This window comes from Vombatus ursinus, unplaced genomic scaffold (assembly GCF_900497805.2).
Source record: "Vombatus ursinus unplaced genomic scaffold, bare-nosed wombat genome assembly UNPS02014821.1, whole genome shotgun sequence".
NCBI classification, from domain to species: domain Eukaryota; kingdom Metazoa; phylum Chordata; class Mammalia; order Diprotodontia; family Vombatidae; genus Vombatus; species Vombatus ursinus.
The window spans coordinates 7,831,845-7,846,379 of record NW_020954599.1 but is presented as its reverse complement, the minus strand read 5'-3'; the positions used below and the strand labels follow the sequence as shown (position 1 = coordinate 7,846,379).

Here is a 14,535-nt window from a genome sequence, read left to right as displayed (position 1 = left end):
ATCCAGTCCTTCTGAGCACCCTTAAGTGTGTTCGCGGATGTAGCTCGGTGAGTTCACAAGCTTGAATCTCCTGATTAGTTAGGGGTGGGTGGTGTTTTGTTCTGTGTGAGTGGAGGGAGCAACCATATTAACAGAATAACAGATTGTTCAAAGTAGGTCCATTTTGCAATGTGGTCGAAGTGGATCCACTAATTCTCCAGCTGGTGTCATCCTCTGGATATATTTAAAAACTTTTGGTTTTGGAAACCCTTGTAAGGTATTCCTCAGTTTCTTTGAAGGTCCACATAATTTATAGGGTATTAAATATCTTGTGAGCACTTTTTGAAACACATCTTTTCTCCTGAAATCATCTGCTTTTGTCAGTTAGTTATGGTTTGAAGCATTCTTTTTAGAGCCCGAAATATTTTTAATCCTTTGTGTACTTTATCCTGGACTTTCCATAAAAGTAGTTTTTTTCCCCTCAATATATTTTAGGCTTCTTACGTATTGGTGACTCTTAAATTTTCTTCTCCTTTCTTTCCTAAACACATAGTGGAAGCAGGAAGAACAAATGGTCAGTGCCTGCCTTACCTAAAGGTTGTGAGTCTAGAGTGGTTTGACTTAGTATGTAGAGGATCTTTTTCTGATCTTATTAAAGTTGTGACACAGTTTATGTAAGACCTATTATATTTTAACATATTTCCCTTTCCAGTATTCCAAAATTTAAAAAAAACACCCAAACGTGGATTCTTTCGTTTATCTTTTCATTGTTGTTGTTGTTCAGTCCTTTTTTCAGTCATGTCTAACTCTTTGTGACCCCATTTGGGGTTTTCTTGGCAAAGATACTGGAGTAGTTTTGTCATTTCCTTCTCCAGCTCATTTGACAGATGAAGAAGCTGAGGCAAGCAGGGTAAAGTGACTTACTCAGGGTCACACAGCTAGTAAGTATCTGAAGCCAGATTTGAACTCACAAAGAGGACTCTACCTGACTCCAGGGCCAGCATTTTATCCACTGTGCCACCTAACTGTCCATATCCTTTCATACCACAATGTTAAAAGTTAATTGTGTCACTATTGTTATGAGCATAATGGCTCATCCAGAAATAAAAAGATTCTTTTTCATGATATAGAGGATTTTAAAGATATTAGCACTAAAGACTTTTCAAAGCTATGCCACATTTTTGTAACTATTTATAGGGATAAGTGGAAGGAACATGTAATCAGTAATTTGTTGGATGAAAATTTATTCAAGGGCCTAATATGGCCCATGTCCTAGGGCCTGAAAGTTTCTATATTACCTTGTATTTTGAGAAGTTTCTTTAGCCAACTTTAAATTTAAAAAATTAGTTTTTTTAAAATAAAAACTGACATTTCTGCTTACCTAGTAGAGGTTGTTTTTCAAGTTAATGATGTCATCAGAAACCAAACTTCTAGAAGGTGCTGTACCAATTCAGCATGAAGGTGAATGATTACTAAGTGTAAGAAGCTAGAATGTAAAGATAATGACAATAATCAGTAAGTGGGGGGAAAAGCAGTTAATGAATTAATAGGTTCATATTTAATGGTCTAGAAGCAACAATCAGAGGTTCTCTAAGAGAAAGATGACATTTGTCCCTGGTGCCCTTTTTTGAGTGTCCAGATTATGGTGACGTTGATACCATTCAGTGATAATGACCTACCCAACATGGGCTAAGAGGGTGGAGGAAGAAGGAAAGAGTAGACAAATAAATGTGTATTTACTAGGTCCTCAGTGATGCCAAATATTAATTTTCCTGGAGGAGAAATGTTAAAGTGCAAGATTTATTAAATAAACTTCTGATTAACTATGTGAAGGCATGATTCCTTACTTAGGTATAGACAAGCAACTAATCCAAGGATTTTTGTTGGCTATAAACTGGTGAAGCCTAGGGACTCCTCAGAGTTCTGTTTTGAAAATGCACAAAATAAAACATAAAAGATGATAAAAGAAATGTATTATATTGAAATTAGTTACCAAAATGTTAAAAAACAAGCTCATGGTTAAGAATGGTTAAGTCGTCCAGGTGAAAAATCCCTGCTTTAAGAGGACATCTGCTTCTTACAAAGTAATAAGAGAGAACTCACACAGGGCAAGCGCTCACATGGTGGTCAGAAGAAGCGATACGAGGACACTTTCAAGGTCTCCTAAGAAGTTTGGAATTGATCGTGTGACGTGGGAGACACAGACACGGGACTGCCCAGCATGGTGTGCCCTCATCAGAGAAGGTGCTGTCCTCTATGAACAAAGCAGAATTGAAATAGCTCAAGAGGAACATGAGATGTGCAGATTTGGAGGATCCACCCCCAATGTTCACAAGGACTATCACTGCCTGATCTGTGGTAGAATGTTCTGAGCTTGTACTGGTCTGATCAGCTGCAGGTGGACACAAGTGACTTTAGCATAGTGATGTCATTTCAGTCCTTTTTGAGAAGCAAAGACAGCTACTAACCAAAAAAATAATAGAAAGAGCTGCTGGCTGCCTCCAAAGTCCCACATAGCAGGAAGTGATTATAGCTAAGAAGTGAAAAGATCCACCCAGTTTAACTTTGAATCGAGGGCCATTTTATTCAGACCTATTTCTTTTTTTTAAAAATTTTTAAAAATTTTATTATTATTATTATTTTGCTTTGTTTTGGCTAGGCAATGGGGTTAAGTGACTTGCCCAGAGTCACACAGCTAGTGAGTGTTATGTGTCTGAGGCCGGATTTGAACTCAGGTCCTCCTGACTTCAGGGCCGTTGCTCTATCCACTGCACCATGTAGCTGCCCCCAGACCTATTTCTTACTACTTGAAAATAAATTATACTGGGGATCGAACATTGGCAAGGAGAGACCTGTTGTATTAAGTGAAAGGTATTTTTACAAAAATTATTTCATAGCTGAGCTAGACTCTGTTGAGAAATTGTGCTGTAAGATTTCTATCAACACTTGAAACTTGGGGAGGGCATTATGCATATGGCCCATTAAACATATAATACTTTCCAAAACTTTCTAAAGAATTTCCATGTCTATTTCAGAGAAGTACTTTTCTCTCCTTATGGGGCTTTCCCTATGGTCAGGAGTTGTGATTTCTTTCTTTCTTTTTTTTTTTACCTTGTTATTCATGTGATTACTCATGGCCACAGGATTCAGATTGTTAATTACCCTAATTAATAAGCTTGAAATTATTAATTTATTAGTAATAAATTATTAATTAGATTGAAAAAAGCTTAAGGAAAATGAACCGTGTTATCAAGAAAAGATATCTGTTGTTTCTGTTATTACATATCATTCTCTTTGACTGGACCCCAGCTTTCTAACCTAGTGACAATGATAATGATGATGGTGATGAGGAGGAGGAAGAAGAAGATAATTATTATCACTCTTTTCTTCTACCACAAGGTATTGTCATATACACACTGAAGCCCAATTCATTAGGACATTTAGATGATGCTGTTCTAGATGTCCATTCAAATCCCGTCAGACTGGTTGTATAGGTAAGAACAGGTACTCGCCATCTGTTTCCTAAGTTCTCTCTCTACATGCATAAACATGCCTTATTGCCTGGCTTCCCCTGCTCCTACAGCACATGTAACTCTCCAGAAGCTATTTCTTTTTCTTTTTAAAATTTGTCTTTATTTAATGGGATAATGAAAAATAAATGTATATGCCAAATGTTGATGGTGAAGAAATAATTGTCTAATTCTAAAATTCCTTCCAATTCTTATGATTGTGAAAATATATTTTTTTATCTCATAGGAATCGGTTTGTAGACAAGATCTCAAGTTCTGATTTTTTCAATCAGCATTATTTCATGCAGACCTTTTCAAATTTTTAGTAGTCACTTTTAGTTAATAAAGATTTTTATTATAATCTCATTAGCTCTGTAGTTCCCCTGAAAAGTTCACTGGAAAGAAGAGTATCTTCCTTTATTGTTTTCTCTTTGAATTACACATTATTTTGTGCTAAAAATATTTTCTGGTATACACTTATTGTGGCATTAGACACAAAAGTTGTATGAATTCTATTGTACTGTATAATAATAAGGTCAGTGGTTATACCATATTCTTGGTTGCACTGCAAGAGATGAAAACATTGATCTCTGATGAAAACATTGTTGCTTTAAGGATCTACTTCAGTTTTCACACTAAAGTTAAGGGAAAAAAAGACATCTCAGTGATGAAACTGATTTCAGTAGATTTTAGTCAAAGCACTTGGCTTGTGATAGTTCATTACAGGCCTCTGAGCCTGTCAGAGGACCATGATGAAAGAACTCTCTGGATCATTTCCGAATAGAGCTCATGGGGATTGGCCAGGTATGATGGGGGCAAAATTTAAAACGACAGTAAGAGCAGAAATGGAAAGCTCTGTGCATAGGAATCATTGATGGATGCTATCACTATGACATGAATCAAACATCCTAGCTAGGTACAAACCAAGGGAAATATTTAAATACGAAAAAACCCCCAACAGACTTACTACAATTAATTAAGGTATTATAAAAGAAAGCAGTGACTGCAACAGAATACAGTTACTTATTAAGTTAATAAACATTTATTTATTAAGCACTTACTATGTGCCAAGCTCTGTGCTAAGCTGTGGGAATGCAAAAAAAGACCAACGATAGTTCTTGTTCACAATCTAATGGGAAGATGATATTCAAATAACTATGTATAAACAAGATATTTGAAGGGTTAACTGAGGATAATCACAGAGAGAGGGCACTAGTATTAAGTGGGATTGGGAAAAGCTTTTTGTAGAAGGTGAAATTTTAGCTGAGACTTGAAGGAAGCCAGGGAATTCAGGAGGCAGAGATGAGCAGGGAGAGAATTCCAAGCACGAGGCACAGGCGGTGAAAATGCATGGAGTCAGAAGAGAATGTATTTTGTGTAACAGGTTAATGTCAAAAGATCATGGAGTACATGGAGAAAAGTGATGTGGAAGACGACTGGAAAGGTGGGGGTGTTGGGAAGGTTATGAAGGGCTGTAAACATAAACAAAGGATTTTGTATTTGGTCTTGGAGGTAATAGAGAGTCACTGCAGTTTACTAAAGGAGAGGGGAGAGTGATATGGTCAGACTGCCGGAGTTTAGGAAGATCAGCTTGATGACTTCTCTGTAGCCTTTTGAATAGTGTTTCAGTGCAAACTCTGGCTATCTAAGGAGAATAATTTGTGGCTAGATGCAAAAATGTTTTTATAGGTAAGGGGGAAAAAAAAAGAAACCTATGAGGACAAAGTGGAGTTGAAGATATTGCAAGCAGTAGCTGAAAAGAGAGGAATGACCTGAAGAAAAGTGGGTGACCTGAGGATGAAAAATTCTAGAAAAGGAAACTCTGTCTCTGTCCCCAGGGATCTGTTCAGGGGTTACTGGAAGCTAGAGTGTTTGAAGGCTTGTCTCCAAGGACCATTTTTTAAAAAAAATCTGAGGAACCCAGATACTTCTTCCACCTTGGGATAAAATGGATGACCTCACCACCCCTCCTTCCTGGTACTTGCTTGGAAGCAATGTCTGGGTTGGTGAGCACTCTGCCAACAATCAGCACAATATATGACGCAACACTTTTCAAGGACTAGACCTCTATATAATCCATGTCAGTTCTCCTTCCCAGCAGGCTGCACTATCTCAGACACTTCTGTGTAGGGATGATGAAGATAGCAATCCCAGCTAGGGAAGAGTGAGGCGGCTGATTTGACAGAGCCCCCTGGACTTCTTTTCCTTCCTTTTATATCTAGACAGCCATGCTGGAGCATTGAACGTGGAGTCAGGAAGACCTGAGTTTAAATCCTGCCTTGGATACTTACTAGCTGTGTGACCCTGGGCAAGTCACTTAACCTCTCAGCCTCAGTTTCCTCATCTATCAAATGTGGGTAATAAAACCTCCCAAGGTTGTTGTGAGGATAAAATGACATAATATTTGTAAGGTGCTTAGCAAACTTTAAAGCATTATATGATGTTGGCTATTATTATAGTTGTTATCTAGCTGTCTCACAATGCCACCCCCCCACTATACTCATTTGACGACTTGGTGAGATCCTTGCCATCTCCAAGGCCACTCCCTTCCCTTTCTCCCCTCCACCAACATTTTGCTCTCTGTATGGTTCTACTGACTTGTTCCCATTGTCATCCCTCGCTGCAGTAAGATCGTGCTGGATAGCTAGCAACTTCTTCACATTACCAGTCACTTGCATAGTCAGAGAGCACTAGCATGCCTTTTAGCAAGCTGCATGGCCTTCTCTAGGAACAGGTCGCCTGCAAGGTAATTATCCATCTTCTTCAAAGAGCTGATAGCAACAGTCATAATACAGTATCTTGTGCTTATTTCTCACAGGCAATTATACCCCCTGACAAAAGGTCGACATGCAGAAACCTTTAACCAATTAGCCCACTTTCTGAGATGTGCATTGTTTCATTTGAAAAGATTTAGGGGCTTACATTGGAAGAAGCATGGAAGTCAACTGTTCTTCCAAAAAGTGAAAGTCTGAGAATTCAATCTAATGTTTATTAAAGAGAAAAAAATACTTGAGGGGAGAAGAGAAAGATCTGCCTGCTTAAAGGGAAATGAGCAATCTATCATTTTGATCTTAAGTCTTCCACTTTTGATAAAGACTCAGCCTAAAAACCCAAGCCATACTGGGCTCTGATTGAGATGCATAATCAATCCCTTAGTGAAGTCAAAATTTCATTAGCTTCTGCCAGCAGCCATTCCCTAAAGCAGATTTGTTATAAATTAAAGATCAAGGTTACTACTCTTTGGGAAAAAAATAATAGGGTTCCCAGTCTCTGTAGTTCTCCTTCCCCCTGAGACCCTTTCCTTCCCTTTCCTATGTAGGAAAGAAAGGGATCATCTATCAAAAATGTATAATTGATCTGCAATTGGAAGACAGTTTCCATGAGCTGTTAGTGTTTTTATGACTTACTTCCTCTTGGCAAATAGCCTAGAAATATCACAGATATCAGAGCAGTTCTCAGCATTTTCAGCAGAGGGCAGAAATAATCTTAATCATTCAGAAAATGGTACGGGAGAAGGCCAGGAGAAACTGTTTAGTCTGTCTTGTTTTCAGACAAACCTTCACCTGAGCCTGGGTGAGAATTCTGAGGATGTTTGGCCTGGAGAGAGCCTGGGGAGGGTGGAGGGTAGATGGCTCTTGTGTGATAGAGGGATTAAGCTTGTTCTGCTTGGGCCCAGAAAGTAGACCTGGCAGTGACAGGTAGAAGCTGCAGACAGGCAGATTTAGGTTTGATGTAAGAATCAGAGCTCTCCAGAGTGCATCAGGGCTGCTTTGGGAGTGAGTTTCCCATCCCTGGAGGTCTTTGTTCAGAGTCTGGGTTACTACTTTTTGAGATGTTGGATTTTCCAACTTAGAATAAAAATGACCTCTGAGATTCCTTCCTACTTCCAGATATAGCGATTTCTTTTGTAAGATACTTCAGTGGGTTACTAAGAAAGGTTAGAAGGAATCTCCTCTGAAGTTTTGAAAAAATCAGGATAGACACACATCCTTCTGGTATGTATTTGTAAATTTGGGGCAGTTGTATTTGTAAAAAAAAATGTTGCTGATGGTACTGGTGGAATAGAAAAAAGACCTGACATGTATGTTCTATACTACATCCTTAGAGTATAAAATTCTACAAGACATACTATATTAGTTATGAATATGTCTGATTCATCTCAACATTAGAAAACAACCAATAGACCCTTTTAATCAGCTTTAGGAAATACCTTGCTATCTAAAACCCTCAGTGAAGATTAATCATTTACTTATCACTCACCCTGTAACCTACAATCTTCCTTCTATACTCCTACTGTGCACGTCAAAGTAACTTCATCTTCCCCGATGACTCTGGACTTATCTTCTTGCTCTGTGGTTTGCAGTATTTTCCCAGAAAGTTCTGCAGAGTCCTCATTATCTCTGTCGTCATGGCCATCATGGCCTTGCTCAGATGAGGAGTGTAGAGTTCCTAAAAGTAATGAATGAAGATCAGCTGGTTCTCAGTCTAATCAACTCCCCCCATTATAATATATGTTAAGGCGGGCTTAGTGAAGGAAGATGCCATTGAAAATGGAGAAGAAAGAAGTTATTTTCAGACATGTTTTAAAAATGCTTATGAAAAAAGCAACACATTGTTAAATAACTTTCAAAATTTCACTTTTTTAACATCTAAAATTAAACAGTTGTGTTATTTTAAGAGGTTAAATGTTTCTACTAATTGTAAATGAACTTTTTAAGTTAAAAAAAGTACATGTAAAGAAGTTTATGGGTAATCCTTTTTTTAAAAAATTTATTTTTAGTTTTCAACATTCACTTCCACAAGATTTTGAGTTCCAAATTTACTCCCCATCTCGCCCCTCCCCCACCCCAAGATGGTGTGCATTCTGAATACCCCCTCCTCTAATCTGCGCTCCCTTCTATTATCCCCCCCTTCTCTTATTCCCTTCCCTTTCTATTTTCCTGTAAGGCAGGAGAGATTTCTGTGAGGTAATCCTTTTTTTTTCTTTCTATATTTAACTATTCATGTTTGTTGAAGATTAAGTTTATGATAAAAATTTTTTTTAAAAAGAAAAAAATTAAATTAAAAGAAGTCCAGATACTTCTCTTTCTCCCTTATTGTCTATCGTTAGAATTAGTAGGCTCTACTTGAATGTTCAGAGCAGCTAGGTTTCTTCAAGCAAAAGCTGGATGATCCCTTGTCAAGGGAGTTAGATAGGGCATTCTTGTAGTTCAGAAGGGGCAGCTGGGTGGCACAATGAATAATGCTCTGGATCTGGAGTAAGGAAGACCTAGGTTCAAATTCAGCCTCAGACACTTACTAGCTGTGTGACTCTGGACAAGTCACTTAACCCTGTTTAAGCCTCAGTTTCCTCATTAGTAAAATGAGCTGGAAAAGGAAATGGTGAACCACTCTAGTATCTTTGCCAAGAAAACTTCAAATGGGGTCATGAAGAGTCAGACATGACTAAACAACAATGACAACAACATAGTTCAGTAGTTCACAGAGTGTGGCCCATATTCCCAAGGGGTTCCCAAGGCAGGGCAAAAATGTTTTGATAATAATATTAAATATTATTTACCTATTAAAATACTCATTTCCAATTACATCTGTGGAAGGTTGGATTTTCTTTATATATTTCAAGACAAGGTATTGCAGCAGATTGATTGCAGAAAGATAAGAGAAACCACTTTTCTTTCATTAAGCCTGACCTAAGTGAAATTTGAAAGAATATACAAAACAATGACATTCTTCTCAGTAAAACTTTTTTTTTGTTCTGGAAAATACAGTTTTTTTTCATAAAAATTTATTTATGTATGTTGTTATTTTTAAATAAATTAATAAATATTTTTAAATTGATCAGTTTTAACTTATAATACAAAGATGTTGATAGACAGAACCCGCATAAATAAAAGATATTTTGGGTCTTTGACTTTGTAATTTTTAATTTAATTTTAGCAATTTGGTTTCCTAATCTTGACTTCTTATTTTGACAGTTTGATTCCTTAATTTTGATTTTCTAATTTTGACAATTTGACTCCTTAATTCTTTCCTTATTTTTAATGTTTTGATTCTCTAATTTTTAAATTTTGAGAGCCTAAGTTTGACAGTTTGACTTTCTGATATTGAATACCTAATTTTTACTTCTTAATTTTGACAATTTGACTTTCTATCTTTGACTTCCTAATTTTAAGTTGGTAATTTTGACAATTTGCCTCCTGAATTTTTCTTATTTTTAACATTTAGATTCCTTAACTTTTAATCCCTAATTTTGACAATTTGCCTCTTTAATTTTGACTTTCTAATTTTGAATCCCTAGTTTTTACAATTTGACTTTTAATATTAACTTGCTCATTTGAAAATCTGACTTCTAAATTTTGACAATTTGCCTCACTAGTTTTGACTCCTAAATTTTGACAGGTTGACTTGGTAATTTTTAAGCAATTTGAATCTTTAATTTTGATTACTTATTTTTTCAATTTTACATTCTAATTTTGACTTTTTAATTTGATAATTTTACTCCCTAATTTTATCTTCCTAATTTGATTTTCTAGTTTTTACAGCATTAGTTTTTAATATTGACTCCCTAATTTTGATTTTTTTTATTTTGAAAATTTGGCCAATGAACTAAAGTCCCCTGTACAAAGAAGGGAACCTACATTGGTCAAGCGTTGCCCCATACACCCAGCTCTAGAATGCAAGGACTGATGAAGGAAATGGGTGGTGGTAGTGGTGGTTGGTCTTTGTTTCTACAAAATGATACATTGTGGTCCCTATTATAATTTTTTCTAATATATTTGCAGGTATTATTGATATTGGTCTTTCATGCCTTTCAGCATAATGCATTTTCCCTGTCTAATCATCCTTAAAGATATCTAGTTTTAATCTTGGCTTCTCTGAGATCATTACTTCTACTCTTACCCTTCTGAATTCACTTGAAGCATAATACCTTTAGTTCAATTCCCTTATTTTTACTCTCTGAATTCTTTTACTTCAAGTGTATCTTCTAAACAACAAACTATTGGTTTCTTCTTTATAGCATTCTTTTACATATCTCCATTTTATGGGTGAGTTCATACTATTAACATCAACTGTTTTAATTGCTAATTGTATATGCTTTCCTCCTTCACATGTCCTTCTACTGTTAAAAATCTTAGCACTAAGCCCTTGGCTTCTTTATAAAAAATAAGGTGGCAAAAGGGAAGGAATATGATGGACATGAATGGTTTGTAGTTGAAGCAACCTGCTTCCAATCTGCTTTTCTCTTCTGATCACTCACACCTCAATTACTGGTTCTTACTTTTTCTATTTTTTTTTTACTTCCACTTCAGGATCTACCCTCCAAAATGTAAGTTTGTTTTGATTTTGACTACTCTCTTTCCATATTGTCTTCCTTGTCAACTCTCTTCCCTTTCCTTCCTCTTCCTACTGAGCAGGATATATTTCTATACCAAATCCTGAGTGTGTGTTCAACCTTGCTTTGCCTATTTCAAAGAAAATGAAGGTTCATGGTTTATCTTGAGAATGCCCAACTCTGCCTTTTCCTGCACACTTTTCTCACATATTCCAGTTACAAGAAGTAGTAAGTTCTACCAACTTCCACCTTTCTGCACAGTGTTAAGTCCTCATATACTCCTCTTTTTTTCCTCATTTTAAAACTTTCAGAACAGATTCAATCCACCCAGTCCTCTGTTTTAGGAAACTCCCACAATATAATTTGAAGATAGTAAGGTCCTGAAATGACATTTGTTTCTTTTTCCTTCATAAATAGAGTAGGGACCCCATTTTTCCCCCTTTTTTGTATCACTGTATATCCCCTTTCAACTGATCATATAAATTTACCTTTCTAAGTTTACTCTTGTGTTTTCATTTTAAAGTTTCTATTTAGCCTTGACCTTTTCATTAGTTATCTTCAAAAGAATTCTCAATTTCATTCAATGTCTCTTTTCTCCCTAGAGAATTATATTCAGCTTTGTAGGTTGTTATTCTCAGTTGTAAGTCTAAATCTTTTGCTTTTGGAATACTGTATGCTAAGATCTCTTCTTTATAGTAGAAATTTCCAGGGAGGTCCTGAATGACCCTGACTGGGGTGCCTGTGTACTGGTACTCTTTCTGGATACTTACAATATTTTTTCTTAGACATGAAAGCTTTGGGAATTTTTTTCTAGAAGACAATCAGTAGATTCTTTTATTTTCCACTTGAAATAGATATGGACAGTTACTATGATTTCTGAAATTTCATGTCCAAGCTGGTTTACACAGTCTGATTATTCTTAAATTGTCTTCCATTGACTTGTTTTACATGTCGGTGCTTTCGATAAATTTTCTTCTTAGATTTTCTTCTTTTTTATCTTTTTATTTTATTCTAATATTTCTTGTTTTCTTATGAAATCGTTGTTTTTTTGCTTATTTTAATTTTCAGTGATCAGTTATTTGGGTATGGTTCACCACTTTTTGTTCTAAGCTATCTATTCTCCTTCAATTCTTTCCTGTAGAGATTATATTCAATTTCTTAATCTCTTACTCCATTTCATCCAGATATTTCTGCTGTGCTTGTGAAAAAACCACTTTTTCTATTTGAATATATGCTTACATTGTTGTGAAGTTACTCTCTTTTACTAGATTGGATTTTGGGGTATCTCTCTATCCATAGTAATTATTTGTAATAGTCAATATCTTTTTTTCTTCCAATTTACTCACATCTCTACACTTAGTTCATGAATTAGGGCTTTGCACCAATGGTAGCTGCCACTATCTTTTGTGCTTTTCGACGGAGTGGTCAGTACTGCTTGGTCTCACCCTATTTCTGACCTTTACACCTTGGTATATGTCTACACTAAGGAAGCCACTAGATTTTTTAGGCACCCCCTCAATCTTTAAGGTTTAGAATGCTGGATCTTCATTGGCATCTGAGGATACATTGTTACAGATATGGGAGCCCCTGGGACTACAGTGTCTTAGTGCTGCTATGCCTATACTGGTTGCAGCTGTTTCAAGTTGCTTCCAAAGTCCACAATGAGATTTGCCAAACAACTGTGGTACGGTTCTTATTATTTTTTGCCCTTCACATTTGATATCCTTTCAGGCTATAGTTATCCCTGGTCTATCTCCAGTCATGGCAAGAGGCTTCTGCCTTATTTTTTTTTAATTGTATTGTATTGTATTTTTTTGGTCTTTCTTATTGCCTGTGGACCCCTGACCAACTTTTTCTGTAGTTCTGGAATTAATGAAGTCATATGCTATATATATTTTCATTAGATTTCTTGATCATTATTCAGTATGCTGCTATTTTTGGGGTTTTTACTTGAGTAGACTAAATCCAACTTTAGGCTTTCTCTGAGAAATTAGATTATAAGAAAAGAGAAAAAGAAAAAGCCTAAAACACACTTTTTTCCCTGTCACTTCAGCCTTCACCATGTTGGAGTTGCATAAAGTCAGATAATCAAAGTTTGTAGAACTGCTAAAAACATCTTAGTAGATTAAGGAGGTTTGGAGATTAATCATTTTAAGACTCCAGGGGAAAAGTCCTGGAACTTTGGGTAATTTTAGGAACATACTCCCTTCTGAAATATCTTAATGAGTTTTGGGCTACCACTGGGTAGAATTTGTTTTAAGGAAAATAAGAATTAAGTTCTATAAAATTCTATAAAAGTAAATGGCACTTAGATAATTTCCCCCCCCCCCCCCAAAGGCTGAAAACTTAATTGTTTTAGGGCAATGAAGGAAGGCAGCTAGTTTGAAAGTAATCCCAGAGTGAAGAGGAAAAAAATGGTATATGGCTTGAACTTTATAGCCACCTCTTGTTAACCCTTCTTTGACCATGAAAAGAGAGGGGTGGTCTTGTTACAGGGACTCAAAATGTGCTGGTTAAATGGACATTGAAAATCGGTTACTAGGTGACAAGGAGACTTTATCTTAGTTAATATTGGAGATAGTTATTGTATTGCTTTGGTCTCTTGTTTCATGATTTTTATGTTTTCTTGGTAACCTTGGTGATTTGTGAATCCCTCTTCCCAAAACTAGTCCGTTAAGGGGCAGCGAGGTAACGCAGTGGATAGAGCACCGGCCTTGGATTCAGAAGGACCTGAGTTCAAATCCAGCCTCAGACACATAACACTTAATAGCTATGTGACCCTGGGTAAGTCACTTAACCCCATTGCCTAACCCAAACCCCTCCCCCCCAAAAAAAACAAAACTAGTCCATTGTGAGCCCTAATTTCAATTGCTTCAAGTATGAAAGTTATTACTCTTTTCCCAGCATTTTAACTCTTTTAGTAGTTTTTCTGGCTGGCTATATTTTCCCTTTTCAGAAATTTTTCAAAGTAACAGAATTTACAAACAACACAAACACGCTGCAAGACAAAGGTTTTGCTACATTTTACAAAGACACAAGCATAGTTGTGTCATAAACAAAACAACAAGATAAACAAAAAGACAGGATGATTCTTTCTAGGCTTTCTTTAAAGGAATCCAAGTCACTAAAGGTTTTTCACTTGGTGGTTTTGAGTAGCCATTTATTAAAAAAAAATCCTATTTGGGGTATTTAACTTTCTTGCTGGCTTCAGCAAGACATTTCTGAAGGTAATTTACTTTACCCTGATCAAAAAACTCCAAGTTGGCCAATATTGCCACATTATGCCCATTATTAAGAAACTTGCAAGTATTTGGTTCATAGACTAAATGCATATGCCCTGCAGCCAAGTTCTTTGGTTTTCAACTTTCCCATATTACAACCAAAAGGGAAATAAACACAAAAGGTCCCTGTTCCAAAGAAGTCAAGAGACTTCACCAAGAAGAGATGGATGAATCCTCTCTTCAGTTGAGACATCAAAATTTAAATCCTGCAAGGGAGTGGAGCTTGACCAAAGCTGGCAGCACAGGAATCAGAGAAGGAATAATTACTCATTGCCACTCTCAAAGTGTGGATTGAGCAGAACTCAAAGGGCTCCTGTAGGTATTGTACCTCTGATCACACTAAGGGTGAGGCAAAAGGAATTAACTCTTTCTGATCCCACTTCTTCTTCTTCTTCTTCTTCTTCTTCTTCTTCTTCTTCTTCTTCTTCTTCTT

The 14,535-nt window shown here is 36.4% G+C and overlaps 1 pseudogene; it reads right to left on the bottom strand.

Moving 5' to 3' along the window:
- LOC114024378 overlaps positions 1 to 14,535 on the bottom strand; it is a 36,669-nt pseudogene that overhangs the window by 12,784 nt on the left and 9,350 nt on the right.